The sequence below is a fragment of the Cupressus sempervirens genome, chromosome 5 (assembly GCF_028749045.1).
Source record: "Cupressus sempervirens isolate cs-2001-9-10 chromosome 5, ASM2874904v1, whole genome shotgun sequence".
NCBI lineage: Eukaryota > Viridiplantae > Streptophyta > Pinopsida > Cupressales > Cupressaceae > Cupressus > Cupressus sempervirens.
In genome coordinates, this window is record NC_143122.1 from 462599954 (window position 1) to 462622529 (window position 22576).

Consider the following 22576-nt stretch of genomic DNA (forward strand, 5'->3'; position numbering starts at 1 on the left):
ATGTTATTTGTTTTATGTTTTTGCAACTAAATTAATTAAGGTTAATCATACTTAAATAACTTAAGATATATAGGTTCATTTTTAACAAAGTAATAGTTCTTCTATTTAGTATTAATTGAGTGTTTACCAAGTGACAATCAATCTTAGTGTAAACCAAGTGATTTAGTACTAACTAAGTTATAGTATTAGAGTTTGGTTTTGTTTTGTACTGAAATATTAAGGGTCTAGGATTTTTTTTTGTAACTGATTCAACCCTCCCCTATTAGTTGTACTCTTACATTTCTAACACCAGCACATATAATGAATCTAATCACCATCTTGTTCATCTTCTTCTTTTTTCTAGAAATGTTTTCGTGAATGCTAACATAGAAATGTGTAAACACAATTTCCCTTGATTTAAATATTCTAGGTCATCCATCCTTACAATCAACATGCTTTCCATATCCCAAGAAATCAACCTAGTTAGGTGGAAATTTTGATTTCTCATAAACTATTAAAATGTTGTTCCTTGGCCAACATTATGTTTTGACACTTGGTCATCACTAAGTTACTCAGTCACTACTAGACTTATTTCTTAGCATATATACTATCACTTGATGAATATTGATGTTCAATCAACACTAATTCTACTTGACACTTAGTATGGCTTGGTTGACACTAACATCACTCAACTTACACTTCAAATTCTTAATCTTCTACTCTATTTCTTAGTCAAGCCCATGTATTTGGTCTATCTTTGATCTCTTCTTCAAGACTTTAGTGTAAGTGTCTTATTCACTTGCAACATGATTTAACCAATTACTTTATCTTGTCAAAGTCCAAAGAATCAAGTGTCCATTTATAGTCTCCTCTTCATAACTCAACCTATCACTTAGATACTTTTGTTATGACCAAATTCTAAAATCCTCTTCATCAATCAAATAGACATGACACTTAGATTAGATAGAAAACTATCTCATTGATACAGTTTGACATCAGTGGAAACATAGTAATTGTTCCAATTGTAGTTTTCAACAACCCCCCTCTTTGGCATTGATTGAAACACATCTAGTTACCATGCAGTTCAAAACATGTTCTATCTCAAGAAACTCCCTCTTTGTAAAATATTCAATCTTCATTAATATCCTTAGTTTTATTTTGATTCATTATGATTCTCATCCATTCATCTTTGATGTGCAACATGTAAGCTCCCTCTATCATATCAAGTCATGAAATCAATTAGATTCTTTTTTATTGCTAGAAACACCAATTTCCCCTTTAAGTAATATCTCCCTCTTGCATGGGTAACTTAATTTAATTATCTTTGTTTGGATAATCTCTCCCTTTTTGAAAACAATGCCAAAATAATTTCAAATCATGCATCTTTATTCATGTAGATATATTAATGTTAGTTCTCAATTCATATTTTATCATCTTTGTATGACTTATTCAACATTTTTTCCTTCTTCTCACTACTACCTTAGGAAACTTCTAAAGTAGGACTACTTGCATCAATTTGTAAGATAGTCTAATCAACACATTTGATGTAGAGCACCATCTTTTCTTAAGTATCTTTGTCTAGAGGAATCACCCCTAGTTTATCTCTAATATATTCATGAACATATTTACGTAAAGTTTTACTAGAATATGTTAGTTATTTTCTCTTTATTTTTCACATACTCCAATTTCACTTCTTTTTCTTGAACTAGCTCTCTCAAGTAATGATACTTGATAGCAATAAGTTTTGTCTTTGTGTGCATTATAGGATTCTTTGATATGTTAATAACACTATGCTATCACAATACATAACCATTGGATCCATAATATCTTCTTCCATACCTTTTAACAATTTTTTGATCCATATGATATTTGAACAATTTAATAATTCTACCACATATTTAGCTTTGGTTGTTGATTGGGAAATGCAATTATTTTTCTTTCTTATCCAAGAAATTAGTCTCTTTCCTAAAAATAATGCACCTTAACTTGTGTTCTTTCTACCATCAACATTTCCTATCATATTAGAATCATTAAATACATTTAGTTCAAACTTATCATTCTTCTTATAATACAATCCATAGTCTCATATTCCTTTTAAATATTTCAATATCCTATATCTTAGACACTTGCAAAAAATATTACAACCATCCCAACTTCTAATGCAATATCAGACTTGCTATGAACAACATATTGTATTTTTCTAATCGTTGATCTATACAATGTCTAGTTCACATTAGTAGAATCATCATTCTTAGATAACCTATGTCTAGTAGAAATAGGTGTAATAATTGGTCTTGAATCTTCCATTCCAAAAAAAAAAAATATCTCCTTGATATAATTGGACTGAGTAATAATGATACCTTTCTTCATTTGATATACTTGTAATCCAACAAAGAATTTTATCTAACCAAATATTGACATTTCAAACTCCTTCATTTCATTTTAAAATGATTTTTTTAATGCTTCCTTGCCTCCAAATATGACATCATCAACAACATTTTTAGATAATAATACATCATTTTTATTTCCATTCTTTAAGTATATATTTTTGTTATCATTAGTTCTTGCAAATCCAATATTCATTAAATAGTTATGCAACCTTTCATACCATGCTCTAGGGGCTTGTTTCAAACCATATAAACCCTTGTGCATCTTGCATGCCATATTATTCTTGCTAGGGTCAACAAAACCTTTAGGCTACTCTAAGTATACTTCTTCAATTATCCCATTTAGAAATGAAGATTTGACATCCATTCGATATACCTTAAATCCTTTGTATGTAGAATATGCAAGAAATTTTCTAATTCCTTCTAGTCTTGCAATATGGGAAAATATTTCATCATAGTCAACATCTTCTTCTTGTGCATATCCTTTACATACTAGTTGAGCCTTGTTCCTTGTGACTTTACCATTTTCATTTAGCTTGTTCTTGAATACCCACTTAGTTCCAACAACATTTTGTTTTTAGGTCCAGGTACTAGTGACCATGTTTTATTCTTTTCAATATGTTCAATTTCTTCATTCATTTCTTGTATCCAATCCTCATTCTCTAAATCATCTTTCATATATTTGGGCCCAATCTCACAAAGTAAGCATGTATCACTTCTAAGGATCTTCCTTGTCATAACACCAAATTATTTATCTCCAATAATGTGCTAAGGTGCATGATGTCTTCTCACATATTTTTTGAGTACAGGTTATTTTCTTCTTTATTCTTGAATAGGTTCATCTTGAAAAAATGATTTCAATCTCATTAGCTCTCTCTTGTTCAGGTTTTGGTTCATGTTCTTCATGCTCAACATTGTCTTCCTCATGTTTGGTTCCTTCTATCTATGATTCAACATCATTTATTTATTTCTCAGCACCTAAAGTCTACTACTCTTGCAACTCACTCTTGCAAATTGACATTCCCAAATTTTTATAGATTTGAAGCATTATTTTTATGTTCAAGCCGCATACTGGGTGCACTATCATTCACACATTTGAATGAGTTGTAGTCTTTAGGTTTTGTTCCACATTGAACTTCATTTTTATTGCACATTGATCAATTTTCTACACACCATAGTTCAAAACATGTAGCATTTGTACCATTCTTCACTTGTACTCTATTCAAAGTATAAACTATTGTACTTAACACTTCTTTCCAATATTTCTATGACACATTTTTCTCCTTTAGATCTCAAGTACTTCTAACACTTTCCTGCCACCTTTTCAACTCTAGCCAAATACCACATAACAAACTAAAAATCATCATATTTTTTCCTTAAGAAACATCACATTCATCATTCTAAATTAGTCATTAAAAAATAGAATGAAATATTTATCTCTACACTAGCTTTGAAAACCAATAGGTCCACATAATTTAGTATGAACCAATTCCAAAATATCATTAGAGGAAGAGGTCTTGCTCTTGAAACTATACTTTGTTATTTTTCCCAATTGACATTGTTTACACATGGAATTATTAGGTTTCTTCAATTTAGACAAACCTCTTACTCTTTTCATCTTACTAATGCTGACCAAATTATCAAAATCTACATGATATAACCTCTGGTACCATAACCAAATATCTTCATATTGTGGAAACAAATATGTCTCATTAGATATATCTAGGTAGATTTATCACCACGTCCAATAAGTTTACCATTAAAATCAAATATATTAGCCTTTCTATGATGGAATTCAACTTTGTAACCTAATTTGTTCAACTGTCAAACACTCAACAAATTATAGTTAAGTCCTTTGACCCAATACACATTGTCACAATTGATCTTATCAATCATTTGAATTGACCCTTTACCTTTTACAAGACATGGTACATCATTACCAAATCTAACATAACTAACCTTGTATAGTTTAATGTCCTTAGATTTATTTATATCACCAATCATGTGATTAGAAAAACTACTATCAATTATCCATCTTTCTATTGATCTCAGACTGGTTTTGACAATTGAGTGTCAACACACTTAAGACATTTATTTAGTTTATGCTGAACTAGTAATGCATGCCAAGTATAATATATAAATATAAATATGTGTGAAGTGGTAATGAGTGTTAATTCACTCATGTTTTGAGTCACTCAAGTGCCAAGTCACCCAAGTGTCAAGCAGATAGACCATGCCGAGTGATTCAAGTGTCGAGTAAATAGTAGATGTTGAGTAGTTTAGGTGTTGAGTTAGAAATAGAATTATAGTATGTGTCGAGCATTAGTAACTTCAAGTGATGAATAACACAAATTGGAAATACTTGTTTATGATTACACAAACAACTATGTAAACCATTTTCAAGCTAACATAAGGTTAGATTTCAATTCTCTAAAGATAGGGATGAATCTATTTGTAGAATCCCTATGTGTTTGCATGCAACTGATCAGAAAATAGGAAGGATTAAGAAAAAAAAATGGTGAATCTTAGCCATGGATTCATACTTAACCCTAAGCAACCAAATTCATTATAAGGAAGATGAAACCCCAAATAATAACATATAGAAAGTGTGAGAGATAATGTTACAAGAGGTAACATGGCGTGAACAATTGAATGTGTTTACAGAGCATTTCAAGGTGACTTAGCAATGAGAGTGAATTATAGAATCAGTTGGAGGAGAAAAAAGAATAGAAGGATACACAAATTGTTACATTAGATTAGAGAGGATCAAGAAGGGCACTGTATGGATTTGATCTTTAATTAGGAAACCAGAGCCAATCACAAGATCTATACTAAAACATTCTAATAGGTGATTTTATTTAAATCTCCTAAGTAGAGTAGTCCTAATCGATTGTTGTAAATCCTTTAATAGGGTGGCATTCCAAGTGGATGTTTTGAAGTCCTTTAGCTAGGCACACTTCTAACATGGTGTTGAAATCTTCTAAAAAAGTGGGACTTAATAGTCCTTGTAAGCCTGTAATAGGGTAGGCCATTCATAGGGCAGATCATGTTTCATGGTCAAACCATTGTAACCTTAATTGGCTACACTTTATTGGTACAATAGTGAACATTTGTGGTTGTCATCCCCACCCTAGTTTTACCTTCTCTTTGGAGGTTTTTTGGGTAATTATATCTGGTGTTAAGTGTGTATGTTCAAATTGCTTACATGTTTTAGATGCATTTAATTTTCATGTTATTTTTAGTTTATATATTACATGCATATAATGAATGATGAAAGTTTTAATAGCTAAAGTTTGAACTTCTGATTCACCCCCCCTTAGAAGTATATTCCCATTTGTAATTCCAACAATTGGTATTAGAGCTAAGTTCTCAAAAGAAGAAGCTTTGTGGCTTAGAGGAAAGATCCTAAAATGAAAGTCTATAAATTGGGAAAGACCATTGAAAACCAAAATATTGAAATACATCTCATAGTACATCAACTGAATGAAGCCAAAGATGCTTTGAAGAGTTCCCTAAAAAGAAGGAAAGAGATTGCTATAGCAGAAAATGACACACAATACAAAGAGATTTAAACCACAAAGCTATTTGTAGATGGTAATTATAGTGAATTTGATGCAGCAATTGCAAATCTAATAGAGAAGAACAATGCACAAGTTGAAGAAATTAGAAATCTCAAGTTGTAGAAGAATCACAAACCATACTACTATGTGAGGTGACTAAACAAAAGAAGAAAGCTATAGAAGACAAGGCCATGATTGAAGAAGACAAAAAAAAAATTTGGCAAAAAAATTGGAAGAAAAGTTGATAGAGCTATCCAAGATCTCAAACATGCAATTAGATACCTTAAGCCAAATGATGAATGCTCATCATGAGTTGAATGTTAATGAAATTGAGATAACTACATTAAAGTTGCAAAATGAACAACTACAAAATGACCTGAAAAGAGAAAGGGAATTTGTTGAAAGTTTCAACAAGCCAAATGAAGCCATCAATTACTTTGAGAAATTATTAGAATCCCCTAGATCTAATAGAGATACACCAGGATTGGGCTACACAAGCACTAAAGAAGGAGAATCATTCAAAGCTATTAAGGAAAGGAACAACAAAGGTAAGAACTCCAAACCTACTTTTCATCATTGTGGAAAGAAAGGGCATACAGTTAATATGTGTAGGAGCAAGAATACAAATTAGAATGCTAAGCCCAAGAACATGGTCCACTATCATAAGTACAATAAACAATGTCATTAGGCACATGAATGCAGAACTAGAACTATGCATGAACCAAAATTTGAAGGATATTGCTAAAATTGTTAGAAGTATGGACATAGATCCTTTGAATGTAAATCCAAGTCCACATGGTCATCAAGCAAGCCAACAAAGGTAAGAAGCTCTAGAAGTTCTTATAATTTGGATTACAATACAAGATATAGCTATCATTACTATCAGGAATATGGACATGTACTTGAAAACTACATTAGGACTCACTTTAGTGGTAGTTACAAGAGGTGGTTGAGTCAAACTACATGTTTCAACTCTTTGAAGACTGGTCATATCAGTAAACATTGTTCAACTAGGTCCAAGGCACCAAGTTGTGATTTTGACAAAGGTAAAGGTAAGGTAGATGCTGAACACATCAAGAATGAGATGAATAAGACATGGAAGAAGAAGGAAAGTTGCAGTACATCTGATGGAGAAGGGATCACTTCACCCAAAGGGTCAAGTGGTCACACTTCATCAAACTAAGAAACAAGAGGTATGTGGGACTGATATTCAAAAGTATTATATCATACATTAGTTCCAAAAGAAAACAACACTGAAAATATTACATTAGCATGAATAAATATGCAAGAAGATGTAGAAAATTCAAGGTTAAATCTTCAGGTTTTCATGTTGTTGCCGAGCACAAAAAATTCTCAGTGTATGCCTAGTGAAATACTCATTGGTGTTGAGCTACCATACTAGCTAGTTGAGGCAATTCCTACAGTAGTTGTCAAGTGATGATAATGTCAGTAGATGCTAAATGAAACTAAAATTATGTTGATGCTTAGTTTATAGCTATACAAGAATTAAGCATTAAATGCAAAGTTTTGGAGGGTATAAGGTCAATTTTCACTCATTATTCATCATTTCAAATTCAAGCAATTACAAGGAGAGTAGAAGGTGACTCAAAAAAAAAGTTTGAAGCATTTGCATAGATTCCAGTGATGATCCAACATTAGTTCATCAAAAATTTTAGGTATTCTTCATAAGCTAAGTCACAGAGTTCAAATTTTTTTAAACCTTAGCTTGCCAAATGGCATCTAGTTTAAGGAATGTAGAGGGTCAAGAAGTTTTGAATGTTCAATTAGTTAGCAATGAAGTAAAGCAACTGGACTTTAGAGCAATTCTAGACATTGCATATAAACAAGACCCATCAGGTGTACTTTCCATGATTCCTCTGATGGTCATAATGGTCCAAGATGTTAGAAAATGCTATAACTGCAAGATAGGTGGAATAGGAGACATGGAAATAAGGCAAGACAATGAAAATTTGTGTGAAATTGGCATTCTAAAAGAAGAATTTAGGATTGTTGAAAGGAAGGGTTTGACTCATGCCCTAGATTTTCCTATGGTGTTTAAAATAGAATGGATCAAGATAGTGCTAAGTAGAATACACGATGGATTCTTATGGCTAGAAGATGGTCCTGTTAAAATTTCAAAGAGAATAGTTCATAGGGTAACTATTTTTCTAACCCTAGATCAGTCAAAGACCCTATGAAGTGACTCAAAGGAAGTTTTTGACAAAAACATAGGAGCAAAATGGAACAAACATGGAATGACTATTGATACTATCACAGATCCTCTATTGGACTTTTCTAAAAGGGTAATTTCTCATAAGTTTTATCAATCAAGTAGGTTAAACAATGTACCCTACATTGCAATCGATTTGGGATATAAAATTGTAAAGAAGGATCATACCTATGATCTAGTTGAACTAAAATTGTAACAAATAATAGAAAACCTATGTGTCATTAGAAAAAACAAGAGTATACAGTGTAATTTTGGATCAATTCTAATTTTCATATTTTTATATGTTCAAAACACATTCCCATCTTTTGGCAAGGTAAGTTGGAAAACAAATAGATCAGTTGCAGTTCAAATCAATGAGTATATTGAGCAAATGGGAGAAAACTTTGAGACTATCATGATAAACTATTTTGAAGACTTCAAGAAGTCTATGAAACAAAGGATGAGAATACCAATTTCCTTGGTTGAAAAGTATTTTGATGACATTTTCTTTCTTGTTGATATTGAATATACATGTGTACAGGCTATTGTACCTAGGGTAAGATGGCTAAGACCCTTAGGCTATGAGATTAATGTTGATGAAGCCTCTGCTACCATTACTGCACTTCTTGCTAAGGAAGTTGATAAATCAACCAAAATCTTTGGCAATTATGATGTCATGAAATCAAAGTTGAGATGGAGTTGAAGATAGCCTCCACACTAAAGAAGAAAGACAAATTGATGAAGAAATTAAAGACAAAATTTGGTGAAGGCACAAGTGAAGAAGAAGAAGATGATGAAGAGGATGAAGAGGAAGAACCTCTTACACAAACCCAAGGATTGGGAGATGATAAGGATGAAGAAGAAGTAGAAGGTGTCGAGGAAGTAGTGGAAGTACTAGTATAGGTAGAACCAAAGAAGAGAAAGGCCAGAGAATAGCTTGTGGAAAAGACAAAGGCTAAGAAGATTGTTAAGCCAAGCCTAGAAAAGCCAACAACACCAACAACTAGGATAAGCACATGGGCCACCACACAAAAGGCCAAAGAAAAAGCCAAAGAAAAGGCCAAGGCTATAGAACAAGAAGAGCCATAATAGAAGAAGCAAATAAGGAAATACATTGCACAGTTAGAAAATAATGATGAGAGGAAAGAATCAAAGGATACAAGCCAATTTAGAGTGGTAAGTCATCCACAAAAATTTGATCTTGAGAATCTCTGTGAAAATGTTAGAAATAATGTAGACTTGTCAAGTTTGAAAAGTATTAATTTTGAAAAACTTGGTAGAGAAGAGAAGAATTTGATTGAAGAATTAGTATATGAAATGATGTCTAAGTTCAAGAACACCCCACTTGAATTAGATAACATTATGCCAAAAGAATTATATACTATTGTTGAAAATAAGTGGCATTATTGTTTAAACCTGGACAAACAAATTAGAGAATCCACACAAGCCTAGATAATGCTAGAATTGTCAAAAGGGAAAATTATCAAGGCCAACAAGAATTATGGTGGAAGGTTTGCACAAAAATATAGGGAGTTCAACATTATTCAAAAAAATATTGAAGATGTTGTGAAGAAATCCACTCAAATGTGAAAATTGATTTATAGTTTGACAAATGTCAAAGAAGATCCCTTTGAGGAAAGAAATAATGGTGATGATAACAATGATAAGGAGAAAGAAGATAAAGAAAAGGACAATACTGAGGAGGAGACACAAACGAAAGATGAAGACATGGCTACAACTAAAGAGCAGTAGGAAGAATAGAGTGTGCAATACACACAAATTCCAACTATGAGCCCTCCTCATGACACCACTATAACTATCAAAATCATAACTATTAAGGATGTTCCTAATAACTTAGCTTAGAATAACAATCCTTTAACTATAGAAGATCTAAAGAAGATTGTTGACCAATCCACACTAATAGCTAGATTATGTGAAAATTTAGTATTGGTTAGTATAGATGAGCTTCAAAAGGTAGTAGCTGACATAACAAGGGATAAGGTGAATACACAAGAATCACCTTCTACAATCCCTTCATCTACTAGTGTTTAACCCTTGATTCAAACAACTAAAGATACATCTATCAAGGTTGACACAAGTGTCAAAAAAGACATAGTTGGCAAGGGCATACTACCAAAGAAGAGGAAAAGGGAACAAAAATAGAGAAAACATGATAGATAGACATATATGTACTTGCAACACAACAACAAGGTGCAACTCAAATCATTTTGATTGATGGAAGCAGATTTGAAGAGAGCAAGGATATACCAAAGGAGAAGGAGCAAGAATCTATTCAAGCATTGGTAACATTACCAAAATCAAGCACTCCTACAAAAATCCTTCAAAAGTTGAGCACATAGGCAATACCACTACAAATTTCAGCACTAGGCTCATGCTCTACAAAAGTTGACAAGGTAACTCACTATGGTGATGTAACTTTAGATGAAGAAATAGTGATACATTAGTTTGATTATGCAACAATGACACTAGAATAAATAAACATGTTGCAACAAGCTTTGGAAAAGAAGAAACATCAAGAAATACTTAGAAAGGAATTTAGGAAAAGGCAAGCATTACAAGACATCAAGGAAATATTCTTAGATGCATTCATCCTACATACACCTAAAGAAATAAAGCCTCTATTAGAACAATTGTTAGAAATTATTGAGAAGGTCAATACTAGAGATATTGACACAAGTGCAAAACTTCTTGAGTGATCAAAAAAGAAATTCCAGAATAAAGTAAACAAGAAAATATCTAGTGAGATTGCACTTACTCAAGTTGCACTAACCAGAAAGGTTGAAGATGTGAAGAAAGTACTAGAGAATATTTTTACATTGTACACTAAACTGCATGACCCAACACTCTTTACTAAAGAAACAAGACGTGAAATCTCAATGTATTAGGTATGCAACTACTTCAAAAACCTAGCTTAGAGTGAGAAGCATTTTCATGCATTGCTTCAATCATAGAATCAACTAGTTATGTTAATAGTAGAAGAGGCTAATACAAGAGCCAAGTTGACAAAAATTCAAGCCTCCCTCACCCCACAAATGGAAATACTCCATAAAGAGCTAGGATATGCAAAAACTTTGTTAAAGAAAGATCCTCATCTTTCTACATTAGATGGACTAGTTCATCTAGTTGTCGAGCTAGCAATCCAACTCAAGTCACTAGATATTGCATGTGACAACTAGGATGTAGCTCTAAAGATAATTATAGAGGTCCACAAATCCTTTTTGGAAAAATACACTCTAAGTATATAAACCCTTTGACATAAGTGTCAAAAAGGGGGAGATAAAATAATAAAAAGGGGGAGATAAACAAAAAGGGGAAGAGAAAGAAAAGAGTAAGGGGGAAATAAACCAAAGGGGGAGTAGACAGGGAAAGGAGTAGATAAAGAAAGAAGAGAATAATGAAAGGTGGAGCTAAATCAGTTTTTGACCCTAGTGATATATGTTTTGAGGAATACAATGCAGAAATAGACATAGAGAAATGCACATATCAGATGACAAAGCATCAGTTGAAAATACATTGAAGACAAAGAGTATCAACAAGAGACAAATCTACTTAGAATGGAGAAGAGATTCTTGGATATAGAACAAGCACATTAACTCAGGGGGAGTTATAAATTTTGATGTATATAGGTTATTAATTTTTTTTGAAATTTTGAACTTTTGTATATAAGCCAAGTTGTGAATATGATTATACTTCAAAAGATCATATTGATTATGTAAAATTAATTGTTTTTGACACTCATGTCAAAGGGGGAGATTGTTGATCTCATATTGGTTTTGACAATTGAGTGTTAACACACTTAAGATATTTACTTAGTTTATATTGAACTAGTAATGCATGCTGAGTATAATATGTAAATATAATTATGTGCTAAGTTGCAATGAGTGCTGAGTCACTCAAGTGCCAAGAAGATAGACCATGCTGAGTGATTCAAGTGTTGAGTAAATAGTATATGCCAAGTAGTTCAAGTGCTGAGTCAGAAACAAAATTATAGTATGTTTTGAGCATTAGTAACTTCAAGTTTCGAGTAACATAGATTGGACATACTTGTTTGTGATTGCACAAACAACTATGCAAACTATTTTCAAGCTAACATAAGGTTAGATTTTGATTCTTTAAAGATAAGGATGAATCTATTTGGATAATCCCTATGTGTTTGCATGCAACCAATCAAAAAATAGGAAGGATTAAGCGACAAAAATGATGAATCTTAGATGTAGATTCATACCTAACCATAAGCCACCAAAGTCCTTTTAAGGAAGATGAAACCCCAAATAATAACATATAGAAAGTGTGAGAGATAATGTTACAAGAGGTAACAAGGGGTGACCGATCAAATTTGTTTACAAAGCATTTCAAGGTGACTTAGTAGTGAGAGTGAATTGCAGAATCAGTTGGAGGAGAACAAATAATAGAAGGATAAAACAATTGTTACATCAGATTAGAGAGGATCAAGAAGGACACTATATAGATTTGATCTTTAATCAGGAAACTAGAGCCAATCACAAGATCTATGCTAAAACATCCTAACAAGTGATTTTAGTTAAATCTCCTAGGTAGAGTAGTCCTAATAGACTGTTGTAAATCCTTTAATAGGGTGACATTCCAAGTGGATGTTCTAAAGTCCTTTACCTAGGCACAATTCAAATAGGGTTTTGAAATCCTATAACAAGGTGGGACTTAACAGTCCTTGTAAGCCTTTAATAGGTTAGACCTTTCACATGGAAAATCATTTTTCATGGTCAAACCACTGTAACCTTAATTGACTACTTTTTATTGCTGTAGTAGTGAATATGTGTGGCTATCATCCCCACCCTAGTTTTACATTCTCTTTAGAGGGTTTTTGGGTAATCATATTTGATATTAAGTGTGTATGTTTAAATTGCTTACATGTTTTAGATGCATTTACTTTTCATGTTATTTTCAGTTTATATATTACATGCATCTAATTAATGGTGAAAGTTTTAATAGGTAAAGTTTGAACTTTTGATTCAACCCCCCCCTCCTCTCAAAAGTATATGTTTCCCATTTTTAGTTCCAACACTATCACTTTTATTCACCTAATAGATTAATGCATTTTCTCATCTTCATCAAAATCTTCATTCATAGAAACATACACAACTTCTTCATGATTACTTTCAAATTCAGTACTAGTTTCTTCTTTAACAATATAACAAGATTTCTTACCTTTATCTTTGTAGTCCTTTTTTATCTTGTTGTCTCAGTCATCTCTTCTCCCTTTGTACTTGCTTTCCTATCTCTCATCCTTGTCTTCTCTGTGTGGACATCTTGCGACAATATGACCAACTTTGTTACATGAAAATTAGATTATAGGAAGTTTACCTTTATATTTATCTTTTCCTCTTGAAATTCTTCTAGCCATCAGTGCTTCAAGTTCATCAAGCTCATCATCAGAAGTATCATTGTCAATTTTCACATGTTTCCTTTTCCATTTCTTACTAACAATCAGTTGTGTTTTAAAATATTCAATAGTAGTATAGGAGTTTAATTATCAAAATTAGACATCTCAAAAGTCATAATCATACTAATCACACCTTCCATAGTTAGGGTATTACCTAGAGTATATCCTAGTTCTTGTATTGCAAATCCCTAGTAGCATAAATAAGTAGAGTTCTCAATGCCTTTCTTATTTCTATTTGATCATTAATCTTCCATTAACACCTTTTAATATCATTTCCAATCTCTTTGATTCTTTCACAATACTAAACTATATTCTCACCTTTTGTCATTCTCATTTCATCAAAACTTACCTCTCAAGATTTTTGATTTGGATCTCATGACATTATCATCTCCTCCATATATGGTCTTCAATTGATCCCACATTTCCTTTTCATTCTTGCAATCTTTTATGACATCAAACTTAGTAAATCTTAGGGATGAAGTAATCTCCAACATTTCTTAATTTTGTTCTTGCTTCTCTTTCAGTTATTGAGAAGTCAAAGGGACTATCCACATATGCATTGTCCACAAAATCTAGGGTAAAATCACTAATACAAACTATGTGTATCCCTGTAAAACTTTATCATGTAGGAGAATTCTCTTTGTTCAACTTTGGTACCTCCTTTTTGTACATCATGATCTTTAGCTTTGAGTACCTTCAAACTTTTTTTGCAAGAACTAGTGCTCTCATAAAAATTATTAGAATATTTGAAATAACTAAGAGTGGGGAGGGGTATGAATCAATTATCCAAGTTCTAGATGTACCAATTTAAAAAAAAAAAAAAACACTTAAACAACTTTAAATTTTATCATTCAATAGCTCAATCTCTATATTCAACTTTCAATAATATCAACTAGTTGTCTAGTGTCCTAAATATGACAAACTTGTAGAATATAAACATTAATAGCAAATCATCACATATAACATACACATAAGTTGGACAAAGATCTAACATGGAAATATAATTTAGGGAAAACCATAAGTAAAATGTCACCAATTTTCACTCTCTAGAAATGAGATTTATTAGGAACCAACCCTATTACAGCTTACAGAATATACTGTTAAATGTGACCTTGTTAAAGGATTTAATCACCCTATTAGGACTAGTCTTGTTAGACAAATTTAGAAAATTCTATTAGAATGCCACCTTGATTAAAGGGTTTACAAATGACTATTAGGTCAACCTTGATTAAAGGATTTCAAATACTATTTACAATGGTTAGAAAGTAATAGCAACTTTTGATCTATCAAGTACAACTCACTTTACAAATAAGATCTCAACTTGACTCTTAAGATGCTTCGTTGTCTGGCCCTCATTGTCATCTTAGTCTCTAATTCACTTAGAAACCCTTCAAGAAATCACTCTTCTCCTCTTCTCAACTCTTCTCAACCTTCTGCTTAAGTTTTCCAATCAATAATATGAACAATTGCTCCAACATTTAACCCTTTATTAAAAATTTAGTCCTTGCATCTATTTAAATAGGTAATTATAATCTTTTGTCACTTAAACATCAACATAGATTTTATGGCTATGATTAGATTCAACACATACAATGAATTTGATTGCCATCTTGTTCATCTTCTTCTTTTCTAGAAAATTATTCATAAATCTTAACATAGAAATGTGCAAACATGGTTTCCCTTGATTTAAATATTCGAAGTCATCCATCATTATCTTCAAAACACTTTCCATTTCCCAAGAAATTAACTTGGTTGGCTGGAAATTATGATTTCTCATTAACTATTAAAATGTTTTTCCTTAGGAAATACTTTTTTTTGACACTCAATCATCACTGAGTTACTCTGTCAATACTAGGTTTCTTTCTCAACACATCTACTATCACTCAATAAATATTGATGCTTAGTCAATGCTAATTTTTCTTGACACTTACTGTGGTTCAGTCAACACTAGCATCACTTAGCTTATACTTTAAAGTCTTAATCTTCTTCTATGTTTCTCGGTTAAGCCTATGCATTTGGTTAGTCTTTGATCACTTCTTCAAAACTTTAGTTTAACTGTCTTCCCCATTTAAAACATGAATTCAAAATCACTTTATCTTGTCAAAGTCTAACTAATCAAGTGTCCATTTGTAGTTTCCTCTTCATAACTCAACCTATCATCAAGATACTTTTTTTATGACCAACTTCTCAAATCTTCTTCATCAATCAAATAGATATGACACTTAGATTAGATAGAAACCTATCTCACTAGCAAGGTTTGACACTAATGACAACATAACAATTGTTCCAATTGTATTTTCCAACAAACCTTCAACAACAATAATTTCAACTACCACCATAACGCACCATGGATTTATTCAATACCCAAAGTTTGTCACTAAACCTAACTAGTCCATTACATGACTTGCCCAAAAAACCTAAAACAAATTTCCTACAACTCATCCATAGAGAATCATGAATAGTAGAGAATCATATTAAAATTTCATGGACATTTATAATTAGAATAATGTTCAATATATGTGTGTGGTCTGTCAACTTTTTCCTTACATTTTTGGGGGAAATAAAATTCAATTGGTACCTCAATCTTCCAACAATGTCAATTAGAGATTGGAATCCTTTTGAGAGAAAGTTTCTAGCATAATTTCAGGTCTACATTGATCCATCTATCCTATACAATCAATTCATTTAAGTTAAGAGGGATACCCATGAGTATATTTCACAATTTAATCATTTCTTCTATACAATGTATCAAATAATGGAGTCTCCTTACACTATCCCCCACGAAGTTGTTATCTAGAACTATCTAGGTTCAATGGATTCATTAAATTCTAATTTTCTAAGAATTCTCCCTCCTAGAGACATTGATACCCTTGACAAGGCCTTCAAAGAGGTCCTTACATTCAAAAAGAAGCTAGATCTCCATGGTGGAGGAAACTTTGTGCCTTCTTTAGTTTTGAATAATGTAGAAATTATACTAGCATTTCTAGTAGGAGCACCTACTACACCCAATCAAATGGTCCTATTGAATCTAGTACCTTTAGTACAACATGATACTACGTCACCAATGGTAACAATTACATATCCAAGGTATGTGTCCCAAAAGACTATATTCTTTGAGAAGAATACTTCTCCACCTGCTAAACTCAAGCACAATATGGCTAGTGAGTGTAAGGCCATGAAGAATACAATGCCTCTTTTATCCAATAAACTCATCAAAATAAAGTTGAATTCCTCAAGAAACCAAGGAAATCATCAAAGATAGCTTGCAGCCCAAAATAATTATTGTCAAAATCAGAGTAGAAATTATGGCCCCTATGATAACATCAATAATGAAAATAATGGTATTAGAGGTATGAGTCCAAGTTAAAATGGATATGGGTATAAGGATGTTTCAGATTAGCCTCCCCAAATCATGGGGGAACAACCTTTGTAGTTTAGTCCAACATTGTTTGAATCATATGATAAATCTCTAGGAGAAAAAATTTATAAAGATGATCAAGAGGAGTTTGTGTTCTCATTCAATGAAGATAAAAAACATGAACACTCTAGGATACATGTGTATTGAAGAAATAATAGGATTACACAAAGTTTGAAAACAAGAGAAGAGCCTCAAATGGATTATGAAGCTCCAACCAACATTACCCTGATAGTTTAAAAGGAATTATATGTTAAAGATGAGGTTTTCAAAGGCTTTATTGATAACATAATAAGGAATTTGAAGTATCTTAGAGAAGATCAAGATCCCACCATCTTTTTTCTTCCTATCTATTTTGGCCTCCATCAAGAGAGTCATTATGAGTTGTAATGTGCTAATTTCCAAGATGCAGTACCTAATGTGTTAGCACAAATGGTCCAACATGGTAAAATTTCTGCAAATTTTGGAGTTTCTGCAAATTTTGGTGTTGTAGAAATGACACAAAGTTCATAGGATGCAAAAAATTGTGAAATACTAGAAAGCTATGGAGTTGCAAAAAATGTAGGAAATGATGAGGTTGCTGAAATTTTTTAATCAAGAAGTAGTGAAGAAGATGATACCAATGGTTCCTACAAGGATATTGGCCCCCCATTGGATAATTATAAGATATCTCCCTCGAAACAAGATATGCCATCAAATGAGATTGCTAGAGTGGTTAATTTGGTCTTAAGCTTGACTAAGAAAAAGTCATTTTGTAGGTACTCTATGTATATATCAGACCATGCAATAAAAAACTCATGCAGGATTCATCCATTTGGGTTACATTTAAAAGTAATTTATCTTGATTTCTTGTTATCTTTGGATATTATGATGGAAGACAAGTATAATCATAAAACAAGTTTACTCAAGATTTGAGGATGAAGATGGTTTGATCAATGATTTTGATAAATGTTGTAATTCAAAAGACATGTTTGTTATTGAGGTTGTTAGTATAAATTATTTTAAGTGTGATTATTTGTTATTTGGGTTAATGATAATAATAACAAGGGTCTAAATTACAATGTTTTATCTTTTAAGTCTTGTTTTGATAGTTAGATCACATTGCCAATGCATACAGTACCTAGTGCACATAGAGTTATGTACCATGAGGTAAGACCACCATAAGGATAAATTACAATGTGTGAGTGTACCCCTATGGTGGGGACTCACTAAACTAGGTGATATCTTTACATTACCCCTCTTAGCTTGACAATTGTGAGCTTGAATATGATGTGAAAAGTAAGAAAATTTATTTGTGGATGAACCACAAGCATCGAGAACTACCAAAACATTTGATTTTCTGTGATTTGTGCCCAAACTTTAAACCAAGATTGCCTAAATTTTAGTTTTCTATGTACAAAGACAAGTCAACATTTTTTAGAGCTATATGGGGTGGTTTATTACTACTACTCATAATGAGAAATATAATGATAACCCATCTCCTTATCATTCATGTTTTTTAGATTAAGTTTTTTTTGTTCTTTTTTATTTTTGATACTTTTTAGTTAGGTGTTAGTTTTCTTTGTTTCAAGTATGTTTTTATTTAGGTTTTCCATTTTTTACTTTTTTGTTTCTTTTAAGTTTTGAGTGAGGGAGTCAAGTTGTTTTGTCAGGGTTATTCTCAACACGTGGTCCATCCTAATTACTTCTAATTTTTGGAAGAGGTATTGCTTGGTTAAAGAACTCAATGGTTTTATCTTGTAAGAAACTTTATATAGTTCTCATGAGAGGAAGCATTGGTCTTTGGTTGTCAAGATCAGATCCAAAGTTGATTGTTCTAACCACTTCACACATTTAAGAGTAATACACTGGTTATTTTTTATCTAGGTGAGTAGTGATTGAGATTTATCCAAGTTGATTGGTATTAGAAAAGGTGGTTTTTAGGGCCACTCATGGTTCCTTCTTGGTGTCTTAGTTTCCCAAAATTGAAAAAAAGAAATGCAAATAACAAGTTAAAGGAGGTAAAAAAATCAACAAAGTTTAAAAACTCTAGTACTACACTCTAAACGCAACTTGAACAATTCTTTAAAAAAGGGAAAAAAAGAGAATGAATGAAAATGAAAATGAAATATTACACAAGGTAGCGTAGCCTATTTTCTTCCTTGTATACAAAAAAAGAGTTCAAAAGGGAATCACATTAAAATATACAAGCCCTTTGAAATTATAAACCTACTGAAAATAAAAAGCTCAAAGATGACTCATTAAAGAGCACTCTGAATGGATCCTTACATCTAGCCAAGAATGACAAAATGGGTTTCTTGAAAATCATCAAAACTCTTGTTGGTTGGTAAAGATTGGTTTTGAGCATTGATCACTTGTGGTTTCCTATGCCTAAGAATTGAAAGGAATTAAAACATCACAAAAATACTAAATGTGAAAACCAAAGATTTGGATCGGTGGCTGAGGTACTTGTAATATCCCAAAATTGGCTCATTGCTATTATACCAATTCTGGTCTATTTCTGATCAATCCTAATACCTATTCTAATAGGAAATTCTTATTCTACTACTTGCTACTTGACTTAATTGTCAAATGTAGAAAACCTTAATCTGCATTCATTATACTCATTATTTAATCCCTATAGTATGCACTCATATTAGCCACATTAAACCTATTTGATTTCAATTTAATTTAATCTAAAGTATTCATACTTTATTAAATTAAATTATCTCCTAAGGCTAATGTACTATGGAATTAAATTTATTTAATTTAATAAATATGCCTATTCTAGTTAATTAAACAAAATTATTTAATTAAATGGAGAAGCTACTTCTAAATTAATTAAACAAAGTCATTTAATTAAATAGAATTGTTTAATTTAATAGAAAAAGGTAATTATGAGAGCATATCTCATTTTATTAAATTAAATATCTCTCCTAATTTTTTCTTTAGTTCAAGAATGGAAATTCCCAGTTCACTACTGATCAAATTAGAAGTGACTCAGATCACCTACTCTCACACTAAAGTCTATCTGAGTTGATTGGCTCTTACACTCAAATTTGATCCAGTTAACTCCCTCTAATTTGGGAATCTTCCACCTTAACTAAACCTCATCTTCAATCCTAACCATTGATTGAAATCAATCTCAACCATTGATGGATTCTAGGAAAGTCTATTTAAGAGACCCTCATTTCCTCATTATAGAGGTTGAATTGAATTGCTATCAAAACTCTGCTGAACTGTGTGCTCATTTACTCATTATTAGCATACACTCTCATTTCTTAGATTAAGAATCATTTTTAGTATAATATGCATATGCTCTAATATAGTTTCTTTTATATGTATTTAGACTAAATTGCATATACCATTCTAGATTACTTTGCATCTCCATATAGATTTAGTTACATCTTTAAATCCTTCATTCTTAGATGGTCTAGTTGACTAAGCCTCATCTCTAAGGATATTAAATAGGAAAAATCCTTCTAGATAGAAGGTGACAAGTCACTCTATCAGACCTCTTGGATAAACAACTCAATGTTTATTCCAGAATGATTTCGCAGGCAATGACCATGTCAAAGTGTCTGTGAGGTTTAGAGGCCCACAATACACAGGTACATTTCTCACTAAATTCTTTGTTGAGCTAGATGAATTTGTGCCACATGTTAGCACTGTGGATGATACTAGTGATTCTTTTGAGGAAAATACTAAGCAACTCAAATATCATTCAAAAAAGGGAGAGTCTAGTCAGTCATGCTGTGTTGAGTATTTGTGTAAGAATCTAGAGGATGAAGGTGACTATGTCCCTATCACTATAGGGGAGTTCTATAATCTCTTTCCATGTAGCACTGATTCTAAGGAATATGAGTTTGACTCTCTTTCAGAAGTGACTACTGATAAAGACATTGACCAAGTGCATGTCTATGAAAACCAAATCGAAGTGTGTGAAACATCTAGGGTTAGGTCACATGGGTCAGATCCAACTAGTGCCCTAGAGTTGTCAATTACTAATGTTCATACTCTGAGGCATTTGAACACACCTGTGGATGAGGTCACCATAGGTCTCAAATTTTTGGTCCAAGCAGTTAATGACTATACTATGAATGCAATTGAACCAGCCACTACTCTCTCACTCACACATCCCAAGCTTATAGACTGGAACCCCAATGCTTCTAGCGAAGTCCCCACATTCCAGAATGACTATGCTCTTGCCTATTACCTAAATTCTATCAAACCTATAACATCTTCCACCAATGAGTAGAGTGTCAACATGATTGAGGCTAACATCAAATATTTCATTCATAAAATTAAAAAGAAAAAATGCAAAAGGTCTGATGGTGAAAACCACATTGTGGCAGTGTTAGAACCAAAAAAAGTAAAAACAAAAGATGTATCCAAGGGTGAAAACCCCTCTAAGGTGCCCGTGGATGAGATATTTGATGTACTTCCTAGTCACTTTTAGGAGAGATGATCAGTGTTGATAAAGCCAGCATAGCCAATTAACCTGGGCATAGAAGAACATCCTCATACAATACATTTGGCACAGTCACTATCACCTGAAGAGAAGGAACAATTCATTTCTTTTTTCAAAGAAAAGAAAATAATTTTTTATTGGACATACTATGACATGCCAGGATTGGATCTTGATCTTATCATGCATCATTTGTCCATAGCACCAAGCATCAAACCAGTTAAACAAAAGCTTCATAAAATGCACCCTCACATTGCATTGCTCGTCAAAGCAGAATTGGAGAAGCTTCTAAAGGCTGGTTTCATCTATGCAATTGATTATGTTGAATGGATATCCAATATTGTTCCAGTTTCCAAGCACAATAAATCTATCAGGGTTTGTACAGACTTCCGCGATCTTAACATGGCATGTCCTAAAGATGACTTTCTGCTCCCTAATATTGATATGATCATGTACATGATGGATGGCTATGAGATGTACTCACTTATGGACAATTTTTTTTGATACAATTAGATAAAAATTGTGCTAGAAGACCAAGAGAAAATGGCTTTCACATGTGCACGGGGAACCTTTTTTTGGAATGTGATGCCATTTAGTTTGAAGAACACTAGTGCTACATATCAGCGAGCTGTTACTACAATTTTCCATGATATGATGCATAGAACCATGGAAGACTACGTTGATGATACCTTGGTCAAAAGTGCTAAAACACAATACTCACCTACAAGATTTGGGTCCCATCCTAGATCATATGGAAAAATTTAGTCTTTGACTCAATCCTAAGAAATGCACATTTGGTGTCACATCAGGAAAGTTGCTGGGATACATTATTTCTGCAAAAGAAATTGAGGTAGATCTAGAGAAAGTAAAAGCAATAATGGACATGCCACCACCTCAAAACATTAGTCAAATGAGAGGATTACAAGGAAGGCTTCAGTCTATTCATAGGTTTATTTCATAATTGGTGGATAGATCACAACCCTTCACAAAGACCTTACATAAGGGTGTAAAGTTTAATTGGAGCCAAGATTGTGAGCAAAGCTTAACACAGATCAAACAATATCTTGTCAATCCACCAATCCTAATGCCTCCTATTCATGGGAAGCCTTTGGTTTTATACATTTTAGCCATTGAAATGT